This window comes from Brassica oleracea, unplaced genomic scaffold, assembly GCF_000695525.1.
Source record: "Brassica oleracea var. oleracea cultivar TO1000 unplaced genomic scaffold, BOL UnpScaffold01343, whole genome shotgun sequence".
In the NCBI taxonomy this organism is placed as follows: Eukaryota; Viridiplantae; Streptophyta; class Magnoliopsida; order Brassicales; family Brassicaceae; genus Brassica; species Brassica oleracea.
In genome coordinates this window covers 7,159-14,072 of record NW_013617883.1, presented here as the reverse complement: position 1 = coordinate 14,072, position 6,914 = coordinate 7,159, and the positions used below count along the sequence as shown (strand labels likewise).

Below are 6,914 nucleotides of genomic sequence, written 5' to 3'. Positions count from 1 at the left end.
TCGAATATGCACTCAAGAGATATCAGATTCACTCTCGCGAGCTTCTCTGAGCACTCTCATACGAGTCTTAACCAGGGCCGGCCCTGGGCTAAAGCCCGTAAAGCAAGGGTTTTTGGCGCCAGAGTTTAGATATTTTTTGGGGCGCCAGATTGTCTTGGGATACATAGGTCTAGTGGTTTGTATACTTGCACATTAACCTCGGGATTCAAGTTCGAATACCAGTGCTTCTTTTTTATTATTTTTTAGCTTTTGATATTGATAATCATTAAAAATATCGCAAAAGGTATGCTCAACTATCTAACAACTTTTAGTTCCTTTCTGTGTGTTTATAAAACAAATAAGTTAACCCAAACCTAATTATTCCCTTTGTTCTCTGATATTACATTTTTTAAAATCTTTTTTTTCTCCCTGTTTAATGCCCTTTCGCTACCATCTTGAAGTCTATATAACATTCACCTTGCGTTGGTCAAATCAAATACACAAGAAGACTTATCCTTTTAAAATGTATTTTCTCTGCTGTTCCTGTAAGTTTTTTTCCGTAAGTTATATTATTTTTGAAAAAAAAAATTCTGAAATATAAGCAAACATAAAACTAAAAACTCTGTAAAAATAGTTAACGTGAAAGCAACTTTTTGATCAGATTATAGTTTTTACTTATCTTGTATTGTATTATATGTATTGCTATTTATTTTGCAATAGATGCTCACTTTTGCTTTTTTAAATTTGCAGAAAATGTTACCGGGAAATAGAATCAGGAATCAGTCAAGTGGATGTGCAAATAGAAAGAGAAAGGAGAGAAAAGACGAGCTGATAAAATCTCAAGCCAATTAGGGGGCAACATGTTTTAAGTATGCTTTAGGCGCTATTTAAGTCCGGACCGGCACTGATAAAATTTGTGAATAAGAGAGATTTGTATCTTAGAAGAACTTATTGAGACATAAATGAAAGTGATAAAACATAGCTCAAAACAGCTTTATTATGCAGAAACAGAAATAAAGAAGGAAGCTTTAAATTACCTTCAAGATCAAAATGATTCTAAATTGATATTCATAAAATGAAGGGGAAGCTGTCTTTACGGCAGCAAAGTTAATACACATCTCAACATTACACAAATTTATAGTATCAATCATGATAGGAACCCTAATAATGGGCTGATGGGCTTGGGCATGCGCTCTAACATTTACATAGAATTTTCTAACAAATTATTATCTTATTATTTTATTATTTTATTGATGTGTCATATTTTGAACTGACTCAAGTTAGGACCGAAAAATTTTATTAATAGAGCGAGTATTAAATTTACAGAGTTCTACTCTAAATGATTGTCATAAATAAAAAAATTACAATTTTGTAAGTGTTGTTTCACGACTTGGGTTGAGTGACCAACTAAGAATATCTCTAACTTTTCACTATATTTATTTCTATAATAAAATTTAACAGTAGATCTATTCATTCTTTTTTTTGGAACGCCGGTAAATCTATTCTTATCCACTTATATTTTTATTCTATAGTTAGAGTGCTATTTTAGAAGAATATATTAGAATAAACTCTTATCTTCATTATAAAATTTCACTATTTTAAAAGAAAAATAATAAAATACATTGGAAATGGTCTAATTAAAGTTAATTAGATGATAGATCCAAAGTTTCATACAGAAGATTGTTATCTAAATATAGAAAGAATGGATCATTACGTATTTAAAGAAATATCAGCGAACTAAAGAATGTGGGATCTATTTATAATAAGTTCTCTGGCCAAACAACAGGAACTTGAGAAAAGTCTCGTCTAGTGGAATAGGATGGACGAACTTACAGAAAAGGATGGACGGACTAGCATAGATGTGCGTCAACGTTTGATGAAAATATACATGTCTGATTTGGTAAAAGATTTTGAGCCCTCATTTATGTCATAACTCAAAAGGTGCCTCGAAGAGGAGTTGGGAAGACGACCAATTAATCAACCAAAGTACAATCAATCCAACACACTTTAACAGCGATAACATTCAACAAAAAAAATACCAATTTGGTAAAGTTTGGTAGTCTCATAAAGAGAATATTATATCTTGCCAAAGCAATTCAAAATGAAAGAGAGAACATATATGAAAACATTTATTCGAGGATAAAAAAAGTTATCTGCCGAGGGCAATTGGTACAACGACAAATAAATAAAAACTAATTGTATTAGTTAATAAGCATGGAACAATCTATATGACGCTTTTAATTTTTTTATTAAGAAACAATATACACATGTTTATAAATACATTTACGTATACAAACAAACTGATATCTAAATATTAGTTATTTAAATGGTAAAATTGTATAAAAACTTAACTATGAAAAATAATAAAGCACACTTTAAATAAATTTCATAGAAAAATGTATATAAAACAATTTTCTATTATATTATCTTAATATTATTAAAAAATAAAACTAATTATTAATAAAGTATTCATAGGAGTGTATAGCATAGTATAGTAGTATATATGTACTGAGAAATCTATGTGATATTAAAATTATGTACTTATAAGAAACTATAAATACTTTAGTAACAGTAATTTTACTTTTATAATACAAACAAATAAATAGTTAAGTTCAAAAATAACAAATTTATAAAAACAATGTAAATAAGAAATCAAATAATATTTTAAAAATATTAATAAAAATATTTTTTACGAAATTCATCTTTTTCTTAAAAAATATTACAATCAGAATTGCTCTAATCAGAATTGTTATAAACGTCTAATAAATAACCAAAAGCTCGTGCAATATCTAAGTATTTATCAGAATTGCTCTAATTTTCAATCAGAATTCACACAATACGCCCTGTTTATCAGGTATGGAGTTGAGTTTGCTATTGACAATGGACATGACAATGCTACGTTTGTTGTGAACAACGAAATTACGTAACTCACCATAAAAGATGCAGCCACACTCGCTCTAGAGAAGGTGAGCATTCGGGAAAAAAACTCAAATCATGTTGTCACCCTTAAGGTTAACTTTTATTAACAAACGAATCTGTCTACTAGATAATGACGATGAAGGATACACATATCTAAATTGTCTTGGGGATCTTGCTGGCAAGCAGTATCTTTTCCAGATTTGGGTCATCACTTTCAGGTAAGCTTATAAGACCACTCATTTTGGATTTGCAAATAATAATTTCATCTTCATGATGGGATTGTATATTTCTTTGCTTTTGTATTTACCGAAACTTGTGCTTACTCACCATTAGTAATGGAGTCTCTTTGGTTTTGTGTGGATTAAGATTCTTTCTGATGAGCATTAATAGGATTTTGAAGTAATGGAGTATGTTTATAGTGATTGTTTAGTCTCATTACAAATCTCTTCTGCAGTTTTGTAATTGTGTAGAGTTGCAAGATGACTTTAGTTTTGTTCGATATGAATTTACGGGTTTACTGTATTTTTTTAGAAATGAGACTTCTTCGACTTCTCTGGTAGTAAGAAGACCGTAACAGAATAATAATTCTTTAGTGATTCTGTACCAAAACAATGATGCCTATTCTGAGTCCTTGACTTCTTTGAATATCATCATTTTATTTCATGACCGATCTTTGGAGAAAGCATGTATCTTATCTTCACATTTTTTGTGTATTTGCAGGATGGATTTGGAGTCTCGAGACAATAGGAGTCCTTGATGCTCAAAGGGATTCTATGGACATAAATGTACTCTTTCTATGGGATTTCACTTTCTGAGTTTCATATGTATTTTATGTAAATTTCAGATTTTAAATATGTGCTAGATACACAAATCAGTTTCATTACATGTTATTAAACATGTGAAATAATTAAAACTGTTTTTAATAACACGGTATTTTAAAACAAAAAATTAAAAGAAGAGTAAAAGCCGTTAAACCAAAATAGAAGAAGAAAAAACGGGTCTAGACGGGCCTAAATGAATCTAAACGGGCCGTATTAAAATAAACTCGCTTAAAGTTAAACGGGCATGTAAATAAACGGTTTAACATCCCAATGAACATTCAAGGTCAAATAAACGGGCATGTATAGTCCGTTTTAACATCCCAAATGTCATTCAAGGTTTCACATTTGGAAACTACTTTTGGACCCTCTTCCATTATTTAAATGGCTGAAATCATACGGTATCTAATGATTTTATAACTACCGGCAATGAAAACTCACATCTATTTGAAACCAACTGCACAACCCTTTCCGGTTTAATCACTATGATGTCTGGGTGCATATCCCCCGCAAAAAGCGCGGGGTCGTTGACTTTGTTTTAGCTTTATATAAATATAATTAAGTGATGGCATGCTTTTGTTTGGTCTTTGATTCCCTAGGTTTTGAGTATTGTAATGTGATTAAGGTTGTGTGAGTGAGTGTTTTTTTAATTGTGTTTTGTTGCGGTGATTCGTTTTCATAGTTATAGCAGAGCACCATATTTGGTGGTGTTTATTTGGGTTCCTCGATAAATTAATAATGTTGAGACTTTGAAATTTTATTAATTTATAGAGATATTAACATAAATGTCAAAAACAGCCAAAATATATTAGATTACAATAGAAGTTACAACTTAATATGTGAAATTCTCAAGAGGCAAAACTAACATAAATGGACGACTTCTTAGAAGTCTACAGACGAGCTCTGTGGATGTCGTCTGCGTTAATGTTTAATAAAATTTCATTCTCTCTAAGACTATAAAGACGTTTTAACATTTTCTAATTAATTCATGTATATTAGTCGACATTTGAGCTCTTGAATGAAATTCATAACTAAATTGGTTCTACGTTAGTTTTTATAAATTTTTAAAGTAATTTTAAGATATGTTTATATAATTTTCAAAAGTGTTAAGTAAGTTCAAGAATATCAAGTAACATTGTTTAATGTGTCTTCTTAGATCATAAGATACACTTTTTACCTTTCATGAAATTTGAAATTTCAATTTTCACTTAAAATTTTGAGTTTCCACCTTAAATTTTAATTTTTCGCTTAAATTTGCCGCTTATATTTCAATTTTCCGCTTTAAATTTAAGTCTTACGAGAAGACTTCTCATAAGACTTCTATTGAAATTGTTATATCTTTGAACTTATGTAATGGTTTATCTTTTCTGAATTTGACTAAGCATTCTTGAGAATTCTTCTCCCTTAGTTGTAATAAATTTGATTATTTTTTTTGTGTTATTGTGTTTTGCTATTGAAATTGTATCAATAATTTCAATTATGTCAAGTAAGTAATTTTGGCAAGATAATATTGTGGAAAATGAACATATTTACCAATTCTTTTCTTTAACTTTTCTTCAAATTTACAAAAAAAAAAAATCACAACAAAAGGATTACACATGCAAATCACAAACCAGACCACAAACAAATCTATTATAGATCATTTTCCTCTACAAAGACAAGCTTGGACTCCACTTGATATGGAAGAAGACTCCGTCAGAAGACTTCCAGATCTAAAAAACATGCATATAAAAAAACCGTTAAAATGGCTTAAAAACAAAGAAAATGAGTGAAATATTAGATATATATATATACTTTTATAGAACACACAACGTACATATCCAAGTGGAAGATGAGAACCATCTAATTAAAACCCTGCAGCAAAAAGATAGATTAGTGAGAAAGACATAAGACAAAAATGAAAAATTCATATAAAGTTTGGTGATTTCAAATAAGATTAGAGTGAGTTTGGAAAGTTTTTGTTTGGGAAAAAGATAAGAACTTTATGCAACAGGAGGTTACCCAATGAAGAAAAATCTGACATAAAAACTTACTAAAACGCTCAGATCTGTTATGAAAGGGAGACATGGGAGAAGACTCCGTGAGAAGAAAACTTCTAGCCCAATATATTTTAGAAGACTTCCGAGAAAACTTCCCCGAAGTCTTCTAGATCTGAAAAACATGCATATCCAAATCCAGTTGAAAAACCTGAATATCCAAAAACTTTCAATCGGATTAAAAGCAGAGAAAATGAGTGGAAGATTAGATTGATCTACCTTTATAGAACACACAAAAATACACTAAAATTAATAAGTGATATCATTTTCTACCTCTATAAAATTGTGTTTTCGTTCTCATTTCTATTTCATTGATATGAGTTTTGTTTCTTTGTTTAACTTCTTCTATGAATTTGTTGAATTACATAAGTGTCAATTTAAAAAGATCGACATCTGTAAAAATTAGTTCAACTCCATATACATATCTAAGAGTCAAATGTTTGAAGAAAATCAGCAAACTCTACTCAGATGTTAGTGTTCAAATCTAATATATCAAGTTGTTATAGAATATAAGTGCATACTCGAAATATAAATGTTTGTCTAGTATATATTCACCAGTTTGGTCTAAAAATCATCTAATTCTAACAAATTACTTATTTTTATTAGGGCTTTTTGCAGAATTGACCTACAACTTAAAGTCAAACACAAAACTAATCTCCATTTTTTTTGGAAATTGGTTTTGCCCTATTCACCCCACAAGTTCATATAATTCACGAAAATGCCATCAATTTTTTCTTTTTTCCGAAAATGACATTTTTACTCTCTCACCCTCATCATCTTCAAGTAATTGCAAGATTGTCATTGTCATCAATACCCCAACCACCATGAACAACCAATTTGAAGCTCTTAATGCTCCCAAAATCGAGTTACCCTTCTTTTTTTCCATTCTTGTGAACTAAACAAATCATATCTCTCACTTTCTCTCCACAATGAGCTAAAAAAACTCAAGATTTTGATTCTACATTTTTTTGGGTTAAAAAATCGTAGAAGCTAACGATTCTGGGTGGGTCACTTTCGTTTGAGATTCTGTGTGCTTGGAGAAGCCTTATGTGTGCTAAGGAAGTTATCTCACCAATTTAAGGTATGAAATCGAGTTAATTTTCCAGATCTGTTCGTCAGACGACTTACATGGGAAGTCGTCTGGCTGTAGACGACTTACCTG

At 30.2% G+C, this 6,914-nt stretch overlaps 1 long non-coding RNA gene across 1 annotated transcript; it reads left to right on the top strand.

Moving 5' to 3' along the window:
- The first annotated feature begins 2,816 nt into the window (after positions 1-2,816).
- On the top strand, positions 2,817-3,724 carry LOC106321243. The gene is made up of 3 exons (XR_001266023.1): positions 2,817-2,945; positions 3,026-3,116; positions 3,619-3,724. It is a non-coding gene; the product is annotated as an uncharacterized LOC106321243 (long non-coding RNA).
- The last annotated feature ends 3,190 nt before the right edge of the window (positions 3,725-6,914 follow it).